Source organism: Notothenia rossii (assembly GCF_949606895.1).
Source record: "Notothenia rossii genome assembly, chromosome: 10".
NCBI classification, from domain to species: Eukaryota; Metazoa; Chordata; class Actinopteri; order Perciformes; family Nototheniidae; genus Notothenia; species Notothenia rossii.
In genome coordinates this window covers 50,975,689-50,996,775 of record NC_136908.1, presented here as the reverse complement: position 1 = coordinate 50,996,775, position 21,087 = coordinate 50,975,689, and the positions used below count along the sequence as shown (strand labels likewise).

Genomic DNA, 21,087 nt, shown 5'->3' with positions numbered 1-21,087 from the left:
TATCCAAATGGATTGTGAAGAAAAGCATGTGGCACATCGTTTAAAATAGGTATGCCTACGTTCTGAGGAATATATCCTTAGAATATAAAATATAATATTCGAATGCCACCACAAAGCTGTCATTTTACTTTAGTGCATTTTGAAATGCACCGTACAAGTTTCTCCACTGGGTATAATACATTTTCTGGACCATTAAAGTTCTCAATGTAATATAAAACATGAACACCATAAAAACCACCACGTCAGTGCAAGACAACAGTTGAATAGTTTTAAGAGACACTTAAATCGTCTACATGGGGAAACTAGTGTGTTACATTAGGAAATGTGAGAAAACTTTAAAACAATAAAGAAGTTATTAATATAAATAATTGCATAGTAGAATCCTATTTCAACAAAAGGAATTGAAAATAAAAGTTGCAGAAGGAGCAAAGGTCCTTACATTGGTTTGAAAGTGATTGGGAGAACTTCCACCGTAGATATTAGCTTTATGTTTATATTGAAACAAACAAAACAGAGACTTACCTTTGAATGAACAACGCCTGCTGCCGTGTGTCTTTAGATGCTTCCTCCACACTCACCGACAGCCACTCAGATCTAAAGGAGATGGAAATGAAGAGAAGTGTGTCGTTGGTATATAATTAAAGAAAAACATTCATCACGCTATGCTCCAGGTGTTCCTGAGATACTTCCAAGGGTTCTTTGAAGACATCTGAATCAGAATTGATTTACACATAGAAGGAATTTAATTTGGTATATGTGCTGCATACAAACACAAAAATGTCTTCAAATCTTTGTTTGGTATAATAAAACAAATTGCCCCTTGCGGGATTAATAAAGTTGTTAATTGATTGATTGATTGATTGATTAAATCGTCATCACCACATAAGATGTTTGCTCGAGAATCTTTGTTGTAAATAGCCAACATAAGCAACATAAAATAGGCATAACGGCCCGTCCACACTACAGCTTCGACAGCTTCAAAAACGGTTTCCAACGCGTCTGCCCATTCACTTTGAATGGGGTGACGTCACGTTGCCTCGCTTTTCGCCGAACTGAATTGTGGGTAGCATAGCGGAGCTTTACTGGCGTTTCAGGCTGCAAAAGTTGAGCAATGTTCAACTTTTGAAGCTTCTGAAGCTTTCATATGCCAGTACAAGCTCTAGCCAATCAAACCGCTGCTTGTGTGTCAGGGGCGGGAGATTCATGTGATTGGTTGTTGGTCGAGCTTCAGACACGCCCGCCGGCAATCTTTTTTTGAAGCTGTAGTGTGGACGGGCCATAAGGGTGGATTGATTGTCATATATACTCTGTGTCCATTTGGGATTGAATATGGCAACGTTTTCACTTCTCAATCAGATTCAATATCAACAAAGTTGGTTTGCACATTCAAAAAATGTAGAGGTAACACTTTAACAGAAGGGGAGCACTTCAAAGAGTTTGCGGGAATACTACGTTTCAAAGAAATATCTGCAGGTACAGAACACAAAGAGCCTTCTTCACATTTGAAATCTTTGAAGAATCAAAGTGCACAGTGGGCTGGATCCAGAGACAGATGAATAAGCCTACATCTTTTCCCCTTGTTTATTGTTCCATCACCTCAGTTCTGCTTGCATGTCCGCGGTGGAGTGATAGATATCCATTATCGATGGACTGGTTTCACAGACAATTGGCCATATTCAGAGAACTGCCAGTGGGGAGCATCCGTGTGATGGAAACCTGGGACAGAGAGCAGCTGGGGATCTCCTCCAGACAGAGGCTGCCTGCTGTGGAGGTGTGGGAGGATTTACAGTGCTGCCCAGGTGGGGGTGTGGGGTCTGGGTGCTGTCTGCACTCAATGTCCTATTGTTCAAGGCTGATAACGCGAGACAATCCTTTAAAAAAAAAAACGGGGGGAACTCAACTGATTAGCTGGAGTCAATTCATCAATTCGTTGATTTAAAGCTTCTTAAATTTCAGAGAAAAAATATGTGTTTTATGGCATTTAAAAAACGTTGTGATTTGAAATGCTGGATGTGTTACTGTAGCTAGTGCACAATTTAAAATGATCTAAATCAGGCCATTTGTATTCAAGATAACTTTTCACAACCTTATCTGTTGGTCAATCATGAACTATACTAAAGCCTAATACAAGTTCAGACAGTTGCCAAAAGGCATATGTCTCATCATCTCTAGGGACTATAAATAACCCCCAGCATTGGTTGACCTTTGTTGACCTTTGTTAACCGAAACTCGGTTCCAGATGAGAACCGATAAGAAAATGCTGGGTACCGGGTACCCATACAAAATACACAATTTTGGTTCTGCTTAACGGTTCCTAAACGCGGTAGACCCTGTATTCCACCGGGTCCGTCTGCGCCGCGGGTCCGTCGGCGCCGCGACGATCCGGTGGAATACAGGGTAAGGGCGGATGGCCATCTGTGTGTTCTGGAGAATCACAGAACGGCCGGTCGTCAGCGGGCCGTTGAAGGCCGGCTCGGTACACTGACGGCCGGCACCGCCCTTAACGGCATCATGTAAGTTGCGCTGACAGGTGACAGACGTCCACAGTTGCCCCGGAGCGAGGCTCCCCCCGCCCTCCCGTAGACAGTTCACGAGCTCAGTCACTTCATAACACCAAAGATGGATCGCGGTAAACGCTCTAAAGTGAGGCTCCACTACATTAAAAAAGAAAAAGACAAGGCACAGTGTAATGCCTGTTAATAGCTTGCCACAGGCATAGCTCAGTCAAAAATAAAGCACAGCTATTGTGCAATACATTTGTACTATTGCATGTATATTTTTTATTTGTAAAAATGTCAGTTAAAGCTTAAAAGAATAAAGATATTTGTGTTATCTAAACGTTTGACCTCTTTCTTTTACAATTTTGGAATTGAAACGGGGAATCGATAAGAACCGGAATTAATAATAATAATAATAATAAATGGGATTTATATAGCGCTTTTCTAGACCCAAATACGCTTTACATTATGAGTCAGGTCGACAAACAAAACAAGAACAAAAACACAAACAAAAACAAAAACAAAACAAAAACAGAAAAGCAGTCAGGAGGATGTTGGTTCAGAGGGGGGAGGGGCGGGTTTAAGGATAAGCAGAGTTGAAGAGGTGGGTTTTGAGACGGGGCTGGAACAGGGTGAGGGAATCAGACTCACGGAGGTCTTGGGGGAGGGAGTTCCAGAGCTTCGGGGCTGCCACAGAGAAGGCTCTGTCCCCGAAGCTCCGGAGTTTGGCCTTGGGGATTGAGAGCAAACCGGCTGAGGTGGATCTGAGAGACCGGGGTGGTTGGTAGAGGATGAGGAGGTCAGTGAGGTAGGGGGGGGGGGGCAGATGGTGGAGGGCTTTATAGGTGAGGACCAGGAGTTTGTCGTGAAGTGGAATTGATAAGCAGAACCGGAATAGATACATTTCAAACGATACCCATCCCTAGTTAAGAGTGAGCTAAGGCCTACATATGGGTTGGAGTGAAATTTAAATAAATGTCCAAAATCAGATGTTTTTGAAGTGGTAGGCAGGCCTTTAAATGGCAAAGTTGAAAGAATATTACAAAAAATACATAGAAAGGCTAATGTGTGTGATTTGGTTAAAGAGATTCAGAGATGCAGTAGTTTTGAGGAATTCTGAAACAGATAAATACCTAACGTCAAAGCTCTTCCATGTATTCAATATAGTGTGAAGGCTATCTTGGCTCACTTGTTGAATCTGAATGATCCTCTGGGGACCATGAATATCCATGTTTTATCAAAATCAATTAAAAGACCCTGCTTTAACGACCCACACATTAGAAAAATAGTCCGGCAGCACAGTAGGAGATGACACTATAAAGACCACTCTGCACTGAAGTTGAGTGACTGCAGTATGACTGCTGATGATTGCCCTGTTATTCTGCCCCTCACACTGTGAAAAGTGTAGTCAACTGCCAACTGACGCACACATTACCTCTTACCTCTCTGAGGGGAGTATAAAAGAATATCATTTGCAGGCAGGGCATTCATTCATATTTCAATGCACCTGTCATGCCTCATCAGAAAACATGAATTAGGATGGAAAGTGGAAAAGTAAACCAGTTCCATTTTAAATAGCACTGGACACATTCAATTCAACTTCTAATGCATTGTGTTTGATTTCATAACTTCCAATTACTAGTAACAAATGATAGCCATTATGAATTCTAAAGTAGTTTAATATACAATTATATTTATAATATATAGTTTAATATTATATATTTATCATTCTGTAGTATTTGAGGTGCATTTAGTAGCATTTTACAAAGTAAAACTGTCCATTGTCCATCCTTCCATCCAGCCTTTTTTATAGGAAAATAATTTCTAATGTGTCCTTGAATTATAGTGACAAACCAGATCAACATGTTATGCTTGTTTACAATGTCGGCCTTTTTTGATTTCTCCTAACAACATCTCATATTAATCATAAATTGCATCCTATTGGGCACTGATGGGCTGCCTTCAACACTCTCCAGCTGTTCTCACATGTAAATCAAATACAGAGTGCAGGCTGTCCTGACAGCAAGTCACAAAACAACCATGTGCACGAATCAATGATGCGTCACCATTTGAAATGAGCTGCTAAATACGCATGCATAACAAATAGCATGATGGGTACACAATGAGCATGTCATCGTGATAGTAGTCGCTAGCAACCGACTATTTGCCTTTGTGGCTTTCAGCAGCCATCTGTACAAGTCCTTTTGTGAGGCTCATAGAACACAGTTCCTGTTTCCTGCTGTGTTCTTTCACATTTTCTCCTCCAATCCTTCTGCTCATCACTTTTGTGCTCATTCACTGGTCACTCTTTTACATCTCCCTGGATACATAGGGCTCTCAATCAACTATGAAGCTGACACTTCTTTAACAGATTTACTTTAATTCCACCCAGGTACTTTCTGTCAAACAAAGACTATGATACTACTGTTGTTCAATAACACTTATGTGTAATGTGTATGTACCTAGTTCAAATTACTATTATTACTGGCTGCCTTCTTTTTATTTTAATTATCATATGCATCCACTTTATCTTATAGTGTTTTATCTTTACTTTGATGTAACAATTTCAATTCCCCTTTGTATAAAAGGAATTCTGATTCTGATCATAAATTGACTTAAGAAAAGATCATTTGATAATAATCTTTGTTAAAAGTCAGCTGAAATGATGCAAATCCAATGAAAAATATTGACTCGAGTCGGATGTGGCCAATTTTTTATGTTGCAACCATTAAACCACATCCCATTCCCTTTCCTCAGCCAGAACCACTGATATCCCCAGCAGGAATGACATGAGCCTCGGAGATATGGCAATGTGACATATAGCCCAATCTCCATGCTCAACAAACTGTGCGGTAGCTCATGCAACGACATGATGAGGAGGCAAGGACACAATCTTTAGATCTGAGCGTATACTGAGAAGCAGTGGGGGGGGGGGGGGGGGGGACACACACTCGACAGGAGAGATATTACCACAGTAATCTACACTGAGAGGACGAGCTGTAGAGCAAGCTGACCTTGAAGAGTTTTACCTGTCAATCAAAAGATTGTTTCTCCTCTCTGACAGGCAGCCAAGCGGAAAGCAGAGCCCCAGATATGTCAGCTCGGTCCAGATGTTTGAGTGATGTGGAGACTCAACAGAAACAACTTTCAACACTTAACTGGGTGTGATTTAAAACACCAGAATGTGTTATGTATAATGTATGCAAGCTTTACACCAGGCACAAATAAGGATTTGGTTTGGTGGAAGATATAATGCTCAACTTTGAATATTTTCATTTTTAAATCCCGATTTTTTTGGCAAGAAACAGCAGAACCAGAAAGCATGCCGTTCTTAAAAAGGGTTGGATAGCTCTCCAGTTTACATGAGCTGATATTAATGCCTCCTTCTCCTTCAATTTAGTCTTGAATTGTTTGTGTCAAAACAGAATTGTGTCTATGGAATTTCATTAGATCCTAACAAAAACAAAGAAATACAAATAAACGGTGTATTGCTTAATAACTTCAGAAATAGGATGGTAAATATTGTATTTTCTTAACAATATTTGACATATTGCAAGTCATTAAAAGCATATACTTTGTACATTAATAAGGAGACTCATGCTGGAAGCCTGTGTGTCTTTACAAACCATCCATGTGTCTCCAAACAGTTAACAGTAACTGAAGTGCTTAGCAACCGCCATGCTTCACAACAACCAGGCTCCACTTTACATGTACATAAGGCAGATCTCTATGTGCATAGGTCTCCACCAGGATTACCATCTGCTCAAAGCAAGACACTTCCACCGGGCAAACTGTGAAGGTTTTTAAAGCTTAAGCTTAAGCTACACTGCCTCTGTACAGTATGTCTCCAGGCATCATGGCGGCCTAATCAAACGGCTATTTTGTTACGTCCTCCAACTCACTTAACTCAAAATTGTAACAGAAACCTAGTGAAAGAATGAAGTTAGCAGGTAGTGAGGATTATAATATTTCAAAATAAGATGCCAGTCACAAAGACTCTGTTCCAATCTGACTCCTGTTCTTGCGATCGTCCTTCTATCTATTTCTCGTCTTTTCCGCTTTGCTGCAACCCAGAAGCATCATTCTGTTTGCAATAATAAGGTTTTATCCCATGCTGCACTCAGTTTGCTGAAAATATTGAACGACAGTGAACTATAAATGCTACAAGGTGCAGAGACTGACACCCGACAGTGGAACGAATAAGAAACACGACACCCAGTGAAGCTGTGACTTGAGACAGAGACTTGTGTTTTTGAAAGAAAAACTCATTATTCCTATGTGACTCTTACCCCCGTATCTACCATCACAACACCCCGGCCCGCGGTTATTCACACCGGAGAGTTTGAAGCACGACTTCGGTGGAGAAATGCTGCACCTGGGCAGAATGTATACTCTGCAGCAGCTGTGGCATTGGTGGATGAGTTATTCTGTCGTGACACATTTGCAATACTCTCCTTCTGCTTCTGATGGCGGCTCACTGGGAGAGTAATTATGAACCCCCAGAGATCACTTTGAAAGCTAAGCTCTCCACATGTGGAGGCAGTCTTTCAAATGACAACAGTCAGGGGTTGGTTTTAACAAAAAGGTAAGTAATTGGAGTAATACGCTCACAATGTATTAACTTGTGTATTCAAGCTAGAGGCCATCTTAAATCCTAACAACAGAGCTGTCGGAGTCTGTGGTTATTTTGTGCTTTTTCTGTCTCTGTCTGTTCAGTTTCACTTGTAACTCCTAGAGTTTTTGTGATGGAGCCTTGCAGGTTGCATTCATCTCCAGTGACGTAGCGCAGATTTGTGTGCATACATGCCCGACTGCAAGACCACTCTACCCCGTCTCCTTTAAAGGCATGAACAAGGGGATCACAATATCTCCAGGTTGGGGCTTTATCCCTGTGGCAGTGTGCTGCTGCCCTCTGAGCAAACAAGATTACCCTGATGAACAGAGGCAGCGTTGTTTACTCACTGTGTCAAGGTACTTTGGGGGTGACTCGCTGTCAGTGAGGAGGAGAAACTTCGGAGATGAGATGCAGCTCTCAGGTATCTGAGGACATCGGAAGCAAAATGATTCAGAGTTTCTGTGAGACTCAAATAACTACAATTTTCAAGGAGGCTGTTAACGATTACAGTATAGAGTACGTATATTTACAGTATCGGTTTTGGTTGTATGTTATTTCATTGTATTGTGTTTATTATGTAGGGGTCCTCAAATGACAGTACATTCCCACTCAGTGAATACAAGCTAACTGTGTCACTCAAGCCAACGCTGTCTTCTATGAACACACACATTTCATTTGTAAATTCCTTTTGTAAGGAATGTAATTGCCAGCATAACTGGTTATGTTGAAGCAATATCACATTCTTGTTAAACAGTAATAAAAGGGGGATCTTAGGGACCACTTTCAATCAATGGATGAGTACATATGTGTGTGCTCTAGTGAGTAACTATGGCAGCAGAAAGGTGTACGTTGGTTTGACTAACACTGATCATTAAACATTCTATACCTACTATAATCACAATGTGTCAGGAAGAGCTTAGATTATAAGGAAAATGATTGAAAGAAGCCATGGAGTCCCTAAAGATATGTACTGTATGTTGTATGGCAGCTAGTTACCACTCAAACCTCAACACAACATGTGCAAAGGTTTATCTCCAATGCTACACTAACATCTCGTTTCTCAGTGAGTATTCCCATGTAGTACGTACATGCTGATATACAGGCTGATGCTTGCTGGGGCAATGTTTACAGTGTCACTACATGTGTACTACTGCCTCCATATAAACATTGTTCATGGAGAAGACCAGTTTAGGTCACATATGATCATGATGGATGTGGACATGTGTCTCTGGTGTGCTGTGCAGCTGCCGGAGCAGGAGAGATGGCTGTGCGCTTGGTTGGCAGACGGCCATTTGAGAGTGGGCTCCATCTTGACTAAGGATGGCTGATTCCTATCTCATTCTCTGTCATTTCCCACAATGGTTTATCCATCAACTGGAGGAAATACTCTTATAGCTACATGAAGAAACATGATTGTTATTCATACACATGCCTGAAGCCTCACACTGGCCCGTGGACCCTAAACAGCCACTTTGTGAGGAGGGAAGGTGGCTATAACATTAACGAGTAATACCGTCGTTTTGTGTGCAGCACATTGCACAAACTGGAGCAGAAAGCATGTTAGTTGCTTTTAATAACACTTTTTTAAAATTCCTTGAATCGTGATATAAATGAAGGACTTTTGTACCAATTATTGCGAATGGATTGTCCGGAGGTCACTACAAAGCATTGCAGGTATACTAGAATTTACAACAAATAATTAGTCACATTATGACTTACAGGATACATCTGGTTTCACAGAATATGTGTTAACGTATACTGTACAAATGAGTTGACTTCTCTATTTTGAGATGGTTGTGAAGCATATGGACTCACGGCGAACAATAGGCCATACCCTACTGTCTAAAAAATAAATCTAAAATGATTATAAACCGCGAACAAATCTGACTAAAATAAATAGTCTTTATCTGTGATGCTATGGTTTCTTTAAGTATTACACATCAATTTATTTGTATAGAATCTTATTTGAAAAAAATTCTATAAAATAAATATATATATTCTTTTAATTTTTGAATTGCTGATTTGTTTAGTTTTTTCACTTTTATTGTAAAGCCTTTGTAGTATGCTACAAAAATAAAGCTTTTATGACCTTCATGCGCATCATGTCTGAACAACCTTGTAGTACGAGTCCTTTTGCCCACCGGGTGATAAGTAGATGTTATGACGAAAATGTCTGAAGAGATCATTTATTCTACCCTCCTCAGGTTCATCGCAGCAGAATGTAAATCATGATGTGAGAGCAGGTGTGTGTGCTTTTGCGCAGCACTGTGTGAACTGCATTCATGTTTATGTGCTTGGAAGGGCAGGCTAACTAAAGTAGGCCAGAGGGGGGTCGTCTCCATGGTGACAGCAAAAGAGCCGGATGCACCTGTGTAATGCCAGCGACTTGTCATGATATTCTTTGTTTTTAATTATTATATTTCATTTTTCTAAATACAAAGATGCATTATTCATCCCTCACATGCAAACTACTATAAACTGTACCTTCTTAACAAGTGAAAATGGTTTCTGTAAATGGTCCAAGAGAATGATGTCAGTTTGAATTATGTTATTTCAAGAAGTAAAGGTCACAAAGGTTTTGTCTCTTGAATATCACAAAGCTCAGAATTCACACAGCACATGGAACGGAAAGCAGGGCTGCACAACGTAAGGAAAATGTGCCATTATGTTAAGTTATGCAAAAACAATGATCTATACGATAATCAAACAGAAATGAAAATGTACTCAGTTCTGGCTTTCTGCTGCGTTCAGTAAACAGCTTAAGAAAAATCAATTGTTTGAATATAAAACGGAATAAGGTAGCAATTTCTCCACATTCTTTTGGTGGACAAATGAAATCAATAAGCTTCATTTTGAAGGGTTTTTTTCTTTTTCAATTGACTCAACATCGTGACTGAGTGTAGCAACTTCTCGTCCGTGCCTCTGAGGGCCAAACTGAGCTTTTATTTGCTCCTGCTGCCTCACTGCTATTACCGAGAGTAGATGTCCTGAAAGACGCCTGCTGCTTCTTCACCTTTAAGTGCCGGGGGATATGGTGTAATAAGAAAGGAGCGAAAAAATGACTTTAAATGCTGTCATTTTGTTCCCTTTCCAAGATGATTACTTGGGTGGGGCTTAAAAAAGAACGCACAAAGGTTTGCCGATGTGCAGATAGGCCCGGCTCACAGGACTGCGGTGTCAAGTTGACTCCCACTGTGACAATTACTCCAGAGGGGCAGAGTGGGCTTTGGTGCTTTTATCCCCCTGAGGGAAAAGCACTCAGGAATTTGTTTGGACTCTACCTAAGAGGCTCACATCACATGCGTCATTCACATCACTCTGCAACAATTACAGTGTCATTTTGTGTTCTTGCACTGAAGTATTTTTAGGAGAGTGATGCGTGTCCCTTATTTTCTGCTCAAGGTATTTAGGTTCAATTAAATGTTGTGTCTCACATCGACAGTAGGTTTCTGTATGTTGAGATATCATATTCGCTCTCCTTGATAAATTAGATGATGATATTTTAGCTTTATTTTGCCCCGATTCCTCAATTTATCTGTCTAACAAAGCAGCTTGTGAAAACAGTGTTTATTCTTAGAGGAGTGAAAAAACCTGACGTAGTTTTCAGAAATAACAGCACAGTCTTAGGAGGCGTCGTGTTACCTAGCAACTCGACTGCAAACCTACTTTTGTAGTGTTAATGGTGAAGATACACATTAACTAAATAGACTTTGTGAAGTAGTCCCGACAGATATAGTGCACAGAGGATAGACCTACACCACATTGAAATATTTTCCTCATTCTCTATTGGAACAATTGCATCAGCCACAGGAGGGAGGAATTAAAAATGTGGGGGAGCGTTGATGAAGCCGCACAGGCAGAAGGTTCACCGGTGTTTTAAATCAACAAACAGACACCCAGAATTATACTTCCATGTTCAATTTACAGCCCACTGTGCAGCATTAAGCAGGCATCTGGGTGGTTTGGCTCAGGCTGCCGTCAGCTAGGCAGAGACATCTCTTTTGCTTTCCCAGGCTCAGCACAGAGACCCAGCCACATCTGAGGCCGCACCGTGACATGAAAAAGAAATACCTTTCAGGTTGTTAGTTACAAGTCCATTAGTTTTGCTTAATGGTGCTATAATAGTTTCCAGTCATTTAAGTCTTTGTTGTGACACTTTATACACGGAGGAACTAAGCATAATAATACTAAGATTGAAATGTGTTTTGTCTCTTCTTTAACAACAGAATATTAGTGTACTGTAGGAGTAAAATTTGGACAAATTAATCTCACAACTAAAACAGTGTTGGATCTTTCAAATCTAACAGGTCACAAAATGATAATAAGAAACCAAAAAGTGTACTTTATGTGTCTGTTTGGTCATTATTTTTTATTTCGCCTCCTAGTTATTTACATGTGTCCTTGCTGGTACTTTCTATAAGTAAAATGAATAAAGACAAAAGTAATGAGATATTTAAGCTAGTTTTGTTGATTCTGCATTAAGTTGTTGATCTCCAGGGTTTTTAATATTATTTAATAATATTGTTCATTTTGGTTTTAACCATGACTAGTATTTAGCATGGTTCTTTCTGTAAACTTCCTCGAAAGATCGTACAAAATTAAAGACTACAGACCATTTAACACCTTCAAAATGAAGAAAAGCGTTCTTACGAAACAATATGAGAAGACAACATCACTTCACCTTCCTCTAATCATGCATTCCACCTGTTCTGATCACAAACCAAACTGGTGCGGAACCACCAGACAATACGAGACGCTGAAACAACAACCAAGAGCCAGAACCATTCAACCATTCAGCTCAATACTAAGGGAATTAGACATCGGCAAGACAAAAACAGAGTGGCCACATGGGATGCACCTGAGAGGAGCTAATTATAAATGATATGAAGACTGAGAGAAAAACAGCCAAATCAGAAAGTCCCTGTCTAAGACTGATAATGATTTCCACCAGTCGTACTAATCCATCTGACAGTTTTTGGGCATATGCAAAGTCACGAGCTGAAGAGGCATCATCAGCATGATTGAGTTCACCCCGGTGGTCTGTTCAAATATTACCCTGCCAGATTAAGTTTGCTAAACACACAATTCAGCGCAATTATGCCTCGCTGTCGGTCATTATATCGCAGAGGAGGAGAGATGGGCCTTACTGGAGATGAGAGGCAGCTAAATTGCTCCAGAGTTAGCCTATCAATCCATTAGTTGTCAAATGTAAAGAAGCCTGCAGGCAGGAGATGTCCAAAGGTCTGCTTAGCTCAACCTTTGGTCACACTTCAGTGGTACTGACAACTGGAAGAAAAGTTCCAAAAGATGACTAAAACCATTAAGAAAACTACGGAAATGTATCTTAAGCCCTGTTGACCGGGCATGAGCAGGCGTCTCCACATCCATCTAAAGTGACCACTAATGATAGTGTTTTACTTTCCTGTCTATATGTAAATAAGCATGTACACAATTGTAGAAACTCTATTTTCTTATTGGTTTGTTTTGTGTACAATCATAGTAGTTACTTTCGCAAAAAATCATATAAAGTATCAAAGAAAGCTTTCAGTCATTTCTATGTGCCTATGGATTTACTTTTCTCTACTCGACATCAGCATGTGTGATGCCTTTTTAGATCTTTGGGTACATTTTATGAACTTAAAAATTGTAAGTTCATTAGATTTGTATTTACTTAAAATGAAAGGTTATTATATATATGACCGTTGTCAATGGATTCACATTTCGCTCACTAAGGCTGGGGATAAAAGCAGACGCGGGGTGTCAGATCTGTGCAGAGCCCCGGAGCGAGGAGAGCGACACATCACCAACAGCCTGTAAATAACATCCAAAACACAAAATTCACTCTCGTTATTTTCTGTGCCATGAGAAAAACTTTCAAAAATAAAAACAGAGAGCTTCGTACTCTGAACCCCTTGTTTTTCCCACACAGGTGACGTCAATTAAATAGGAGGTCCTTCAATATGTCAAGGCTGCTAATACAGCCTTGCTTATTTCTCTCAAATCTGGCAACAGAGTGGGCAGGGTGCAGTCTAATAGTAGCAGTAAGCTAACGAGAGGCTACGTTCAGCTGGTGACTCGGGAGTCGGGACAGAGAAAATGTCAGGAGTTTGAAAGTATTATAAAATTGAAAGCGAAGGCAGTGTAACAACCAGATGCAATGTTTGCAAGGCGGAGGTTCCGCGCGGTGGAAAGAACAGAGCTACGTTCAACACGACCAATCTAATACGCCACCTGAGAAACAAACACCAACAACAACACGACGAGTACACAGCGGCCACTCAGGTAACGGCACTGAAACAACCGACACTTTCAGAGACTTTTAGAAGGAAAGAGAAACTGCCCCAGAACAGTGAAAAGGCCAAAAAAATAACAGCCAAGATTGCTGAATTCATCGCCTTGGATGACCAGCCGTTATCTGTTACCTTTTTTTTCTCTTAATGCATTGCATAAAGATCGGATCGGGAAAAATCGGTATCGGCAGATTGTCAAAATCAAATGATCGGAATCGGATCGGGAGCAAAAAAAGGTGATCGGGACATCCCTAACAGAAACTGTATCAAAGAAAAAAGAGAAAAATGTGGAGAGCAGATATTGTTTTGAGCATTATTTGTACTGTATGTTCTTCAGGCAGTAAGAGTGGCCTTCTTCTAGTCTTTGAGTATTTACCCAGCGGTGTTTCCCACAGAATTTGATTCTATTTGTGGGGGCACCGCACCCCCCCCTCCCAACGTTCTTGTTGCTCTGTGTTGAATTGTTAATGAGTGAAACACACCGGAGTTGAGGATCTGTGGGGTTTATTCTCCCAAAAATATAATTTACAATTTAGGCATTTAGCAGACGCCTTATTCCAAAGCGACTTACAATGACCAATTACAGGGACATTCTCCCTGGAGTAACCGAGGGCTAAGTGCCTTACTCAAGGGCACACTAGTAGTGGTGTTCCAGGCAGGATTTGAACTCGCAACCTTCCGATCATCAGCCCACCTCACTATCCATTAGCCCACAAAAAAAAAATCTTTTTATTAGATCCATTTGTGGCGGACGATATTTAATTGTGGCGGCCGGCCATAAATAAATCAATGTATGGGAAATACTGCCCAGCCACAGCTTAATCCCCCAAGAGTAAGAATAATAAACTCCCTGTAGAGCTGAAACAGATATGAACCACAGTCTTTACCTCACACCCACACACAACCATACCCGCCCACTCACAGTATTACATTTCCCAAAACTCAGATGTTTAGCCTCCCTGTGGTGCTACACCAAACAAATGTTTCTTATTATTGACATTGACTCTGTTTGAAAGTGCCTTGGGCTCAGGCATTTTGATGAGTCACCAGAAGCTGATCTAAGAGCAGTTTCAGAGGCTTCCCCGGCCCAGATATTTCACACTGTCAAGGAACAGATTAAAATGAAACGGATTTGTTAATATGATGCCTTCCATCTTTTCTGCCACCTTTGGTACATGAGAAGATTTGCCGTTTTCCGTAATCAGTTACCGGTTTTCAGGCTCTCAACCATAAAGAAATAGTGTTGTACGCACATATGTTTGATGTTTTCTAAGCATACTGGGTGCAGTGCAGTCACATTAGCAGTTTACTTAGTTTGGTATATTTCAAGCAAATCATGGTTGGTAAACAGGCCGTACAATCATTTATAAGATGATAGTTAAGTTAGGAAAATGGATCTATCAATAGATTAAAAACTGTCTACCAAAATATATCATGTCACTTCACATTGGGGGACAATATTCTGCTTGTCTATTGGCTTCTTTTAGGACATTAGATTTCTAAAAACACACCCTTCGCCTAGTCAATTGAATAATGTCTGCTAATGAAATGTGAGGTGAAATTTGATGGTGGGAAAGAAATGGTTCAATATGATGACATGTTGATGTAACAAGAGAAAGCAGGTTCGAGCCTCACGGAAGACATGAGTGTGAGACTCTGAGACATCTCTCACAAGTCTTATTTCAAGGTTAACATTTGAGATGTTGAATTAAAATATCACATTTGTAATAAGTCGACTGTATATTTAAATGGATTTAGCCTGCTGCTCAGCACAGCAGCTATTTGAATGGATTGTTGAACTGTTGCTCATTATCCATGCAAGAATTACTGCATGAAATACATGTTAAAATAATTCATACCTTTATAAGACCTCTTTTTTTAGCATCTATGCATGCTACCTTAGTGAAACTTAACTAATGAATTTGACAGCGCTGTGAATAAACCAGAAGTGTCTTTGACAGCTAAGCTCAGACAATATCAATGAGCCAGACGTTCTTCTCTCAAGGGAGAGAAGCAGACAGGGTCTGTCTTTTGTATTTGTCATATCTCCTCCAGCCCATGGTGACCACAATGTGTCTCAGACACTTTGGCTCACAAAGGACAGATCGACACCAAGGAACCAGGGGAATTGGAGCATTGTGGGAAATGGCTTCCCTGTGGCCATTTTGAACGCACCAGGCCATCCTCCCTCATGTGTTGTCTGCTCTTAAGCTTATCCAGAGGGGAGCTTTTTCCATCATTAAAAGGATCATAGAGCTGCATTGACAGAGACAAGACACAGCGTCTGATGGTTACTAAACACTGCGTGGCAGCCTCGAGCGCACGCCACAGTCAGTGAGGAACTGTTCTGCACATGAGCATACAGTTGCAATAAATTATATTATGCTGTTTCTGACCTTTTTCAAATAATGTATGCACTGCTTTATATACAGCTGTATACATTTGATGCTGTATTTTTCCCAAGTGATAAACACACTAACAATGCATCAATATTTTTATTTTATTTGCATGTTCTTGATAGGGTTTCAGTTTTGACATTTATTGGGGCCTTCTTTCAAGACAAATTCCAGTTTATGAGTGCATGTTTTTTGCTGTGGTTGCTCCATTTCCTTGTTCTATCCATTATGATATATATCCATCAATGTGTGATTCAGCAAGGCTGAACAGGGCAACAAGCAAGAGCGAGTAGTTCTTAGCTTACACTTTATTTGGAAAATAGTGCGATCAACAAAAAGGTAACTACAGTAATGGTCCGTCACTTATTGCACATGAATACAGTGAGCACGTGCCTGAAACAGAATCCCAAGTCTGCAAATGACACGAAATGGTGTCTGCCTAGTGTCACCCAACCATTATCAAATAGCAAGATCACACTGATAGAATGAGCAAGGCCGGAAAAGGCCGGAAATGAAATAGCAACACAGCTAGATTAAAAAGAGAGAACAGGAAGTGCTGTCAGTCCCCTCAGAAATGAAACATGGCTAAACACTAACCTTCACTGTTGAGCATTTTGTGCTGGCAAACACCAGCCAAATGACAGAAAAAGGTCCAGTCCGCTGTGGGAATCGTGATTATATAACGTTGCTAGCAACAATGAAATAATTACTTAAATGGAAGCCTTTTAATTAGAAAATGCTAACAGGGGGTTATCTTTTCACCTCTGATTCGGCCTTTGTAGGCCTTACTTTACATATACACAAGGTTAAACCTAACTGGGGTTATCATTATCTTTATCAATGTCTGATTTAATACTATATGTGCATTGGTGTTATTAGGATTATTGACTCAATGAGCATTTAAAAAGAAACAAGACCAAGAGTCCACAGCCATGCTAGCAGCTCTGTATGGTTGTCCTTTACCACAGCAGTGCATTGAATGGTACTAACTTGCTGATATTTAATGGGTATATTGTTAATCGTGTTCACCATTTTAGTTTTTTGTGTTAAAATCTTGTATGTTTTGATCAAAAAACCCACAAATTTACAAATTACATTTAATGACACCTTAAAAAAATCCTAGCTAAACATTTGTATCTGTACAATAAAAAAAGCTTACTCTACGTCACAGTGAAGTGGTAACTATGGATTACTTTATTTCTTCTTTGTCCTTAAAAAATCACATCAACCTGGCTAAGAGCTATTACGTTGAATTAGACAGTACCAAACCAAACAAGGAACAACATAACTTTTCATGTTTAAATTGTGTGTACTTATTGTGCAACAACAAACCACACAACACCATTGTGATGTTGTGAATGTGCACTCTATAGCAGCCATCTTTGAGTCCTTAAAGTGTGTAAAGTGATTCAGTGTGTATACTTCTATCTGTTTATGCACACTGAAAATATCAGCAGGTTACAGAGCTTTCTGGGTCAATCTCTACAAAACACACGCAAATTAGCAAGACATTAACAAACCCTGCTGTCTACACGAACCAATTACTAAATGGGAGGTAAGGTTTTTAAATTCTCCCTATAATTGTGTTTACTATAAGTGATAGAAAAATAAATCAGCACTGCAAAACAACAACATTAAGATGCTGGGAGCACTTAGGGCTTGTCTTTTATTCACATGGATCATTTTGTCAAAGCATTTCTGACCTTTTTTTGTTTTGTTTTGTATTTTGAACCACAGGAAACAGAGGATTACAGCAGGAGGCCATGTTTCTGGGGACTAGCAGTGGTTGCTAATGTAAAAAAAGATATAAAAGCTATTTTTTCAGGCAAAATGTGGAACCATATTACACTGGGAATTGAACCCGCATGAAGGATGATTAATACGCCTCCTAATAGGAGGAGGCTGGGGCATCTCTGGATGTGAGATCAGGTATGAGGCATAAACAGCACTGAACACTGGCGAGCGAAGGTGGGAAGTGCACAGTGCATCAATCATTGCTGACAGCGGGGAGAGCGCACAAAGCTCCATCATCCAGAGAGGAGTGGGTGCTTCACTACGTCAAATCAGACAGTGTTAATTAGAAATATCTGGAAATAAAGGCTTCTAATCAGGAACCAAGCAAAACAAAAGAACGGTACTAAAGGTAAAGAAGAATTGTCATGCAACATAACAGATAAAGTGTTAATTGGTATTCATCAATCCCCATCTAAGAGGTAATGTGGGTACTATAAGGTGCAGGAATAATACAATTAAAATGATGGTTTAACTAAAAATGGTGAAGACGGCAAAATCCATTTTATTGTTTTTTATTATCAAGTAAAGTAACTTATTCTTGCAACTTATTTGAACTAAACATTTTCAACAATTAATTATTCTTAAGTCCCTGTATAATTTTGTTTCTCTTTTTTATTTTGTATGTATTGGTTTATAGCACAATGCAAATCTGCTGAGCCCTACACTATTCATCCATCCACCTTCCGCCAACTTTCCAGGTCTGTGTTGCATTGACATGATAGGACTACAAACACGTGCTTTAAAACAAAACGCAAACTAGATTTAGACAACAATAGTCTCACATTCTGTTGGGTGGACACCATTGTTCAACGAGTTAAATACGTGATGAAAAACTCAATTTGTGGCATAGAGAGAAAACCCTACTCCACTGTAACGTTATTCAAACAATCCTAACTGCTTTTCCACATTTGTCTGAAAATTCAATACATTAACAAAGCTTCCCTAAAGACATTCAACACCATTTATGATTTATGAGAGTGGAATCAAACTTAACACACAGAATGCAGTTTCAACCAGTGATTGTTTTTAGTAAATTTTAAAAAAAAATACGTAAATGTAGGTCTATTTTCAAGGCCAGCAGAGTCTGGCCTTGAAATGTGTTTGTATTAACTTGTATTAAGCTTCTCACTCTCACAGTACTATGTCTTTATTTTGTTCTAGAAATGTCCACGGAGATGGAGACTGTTGCAGAGTGTAGGGCAACAGTGGCTAAAAGCTTTTTTCCATACATTTTTGTTATGAAAGCAACATGTTTGTTGGCTATTTATATGCAGGCCTTATATTCTTTTGTTGGCAAACCGGTGATGGTTTTTAAGATAATTCAGCCCTGAAGCACCTCCTTTCAGAGTCCAGTCGGGTCTACTAAATAAAGAGTGAACACCAATGTGGTGTGTACATGTACATCATGTATAGAAAAAGTAGTGTTAGCTTCCTGTCTGCTAGCAGCTCGGTGAAGCTACAGGGCCTCAACCTGCTCAACTCATCCGGGGAACATAACTTGAACTCGGCCGTGTTTGTTGTGCTGGTGCCTTGTGGACTATTCTTCATGCTTATATCTGGCTATTGTGATTCGCTCCGCGTTTAAAACAGACGGTGCATGAATGCAGTTTTACTGTAAGTGAAATTTGAGTACTTTATTTATGTGTTGCTTATGTTTTTAGTCAGCAAACGTTAATGAATGTTAAGGCTTGGGTTAGCATCTAGTAAGCAAGTAGTAGCTACATCTGTGCTAACGATGCTAATCGTAGCCTCCAAGTTAAAACGTAATAGAGAAGTGTTAAGCATTAAGTGGGCTAATACTGTAGAACAAACGGCTTCTGTTTGAGGTTGGTAAAATAAGGCCATCCTTGTAAGTTAGACATATTTTATTAGGTAGGTAACTTTATGCATTGATAAGGTTAATTTAAATTCGTTATGCCCGAGTATGTAGACAAGCTAACGTCAAAGTAGTGTTGAAGAACAGCGTAGTGTATGTGAAATTAACCTCACAATACGATGTGTGTATATTACAAATATTAATGTCATATTTCAAGATGATTACTTAGATATTACAATATGGTTGGTTGAGCTGGAGCTTACACGTTAACATCACAATCATATCTGAAGAATGAACCCAAACCTTGTATTACCATATTGGTATCAAATAAATAGTAAGCATTGGTAACACCAATAAACTATTTTATTTGAGTATTTGTGTCCGGGAGAAGGTACTGTACCCAGTTCCTATGTTCTGCAGTTATAGACTGGGCTTTCTTGTAAATGGGAATAATATATATTTTTTAAATCATTAAGGACCATTATCCTAAAATTATGTTATACAATTCACCTAATACACAAGTATGGCATTTTGAAACAGGATTTGCAACAATTCTTACTGTAATTTGTGTGCATTTTGTTGTTAACTAAGATGATGTTATGATTTATTTTTGTGTTAGTATGCACGTAGACGCTTTGGACATACCTGGAGAAGGATGAAATGGTCCTTCGGAATGATGGGAGTTAAAGACAAAGGGCGGAGACTAGTGTTGAAACTAGTGGAGAAACGATCAAGATGCCACCTTGTCCCTCTGATTAGACGGCATGTTAAGTCAGGAAGTAGCATTATTAGTGATGAGTGGAGGGCATACAGGAGAGTGCTGAGTAACATGGAGTGCAACCACTACACCATAAACCACAGCAGTTGGTTTGTGAACCCCCAGACTGGCAGTCATACTCAACATAATTAAAGAGCTTGGTCGACCGTCAAAGGACGTCTCCGTAGACTGAGAAGAAACCGTACAGAGAGTTTGTTGGAGGAACACCTCAAGGTTCTTGAATGGTCATCTTGGCTTGGCTCTGCTCACCCTGATGGACTGCTTGGATGCTTGTTCAAGGATATACACAAAGCCTTTGCAGTCTGAGTACCATTACATACCTGCCAACCCTACCGATTTGGGCGGTAGTCTACCGCTTTTGACATGTTTCTACCGCCTACCGACTTAGCTGGCTTTCCCTACCGATTTTCAATCTTCCCAAACTATAACAAATAAAAATGACACTCCATAGACACTGGATTCGACTTTTGGCGGACACCGTTTGCAGCGTGTCTGTGATCGCATCATACAAACAGTCCTCTGTGTTTCTGAAAGAGAAACAACGTGCAGACCGTGGGTAACGCTGAGGGAAAGGCAGCGTCACCCACAACGAGGCATTTGAGTCCTGCAGGATTTCCCCGTTAATATCAGTGTCTCGAAAACACATGTTGGCGACTGAAAGACATCCAGTGTTTGGTCTTTTCCTGAAGCATCCTACAGTGTCTCAACTGAAAGCGGACCACAAACACAAACTATCATACAATTTTGAGATTTGGGGATATTTATCTCCCATTCTTTCACTTTTTCTGACATTTTCAACATCAAACATGTCGTTAATGTCTCTGTTTAGTGAACTACAGCTATCTGAAAGCCTGTACATTATTTATATCACACTTTATCAGTAGAAAAATGCAGGAAATG

At 39.9% G+C, this 21,087-nt stretch overlaps 1 protein-coding gene across 4 annotated transcripts in view; it reads right to left on the bottom strand.

Moving 5' to 3' along the window:
- The window catches only part of syt1a (synaptotagmin Ia), a 186,926-nt gene that overhangs the window by 92,465 nt on the left and 73,374 nt on the right, over positions 1–21,087 (bottom strand). For 3 of the 4 annotated variants that reach the window (XM_079655406.1, XM_079655403.1, XM_079655407.1), the window contains exon 3: positions 523–594. The gene's annotated coding sequence lies outside the window, so the exon portion shown is untranslated. Of the gene's footprint in view, positions 1–522; positions 595–7,460; positions 7,539–21,087 lie in introns of all 4 variants that reach the window. The other variant, XM_079655405.1, reaches the window with a different exon arrangement.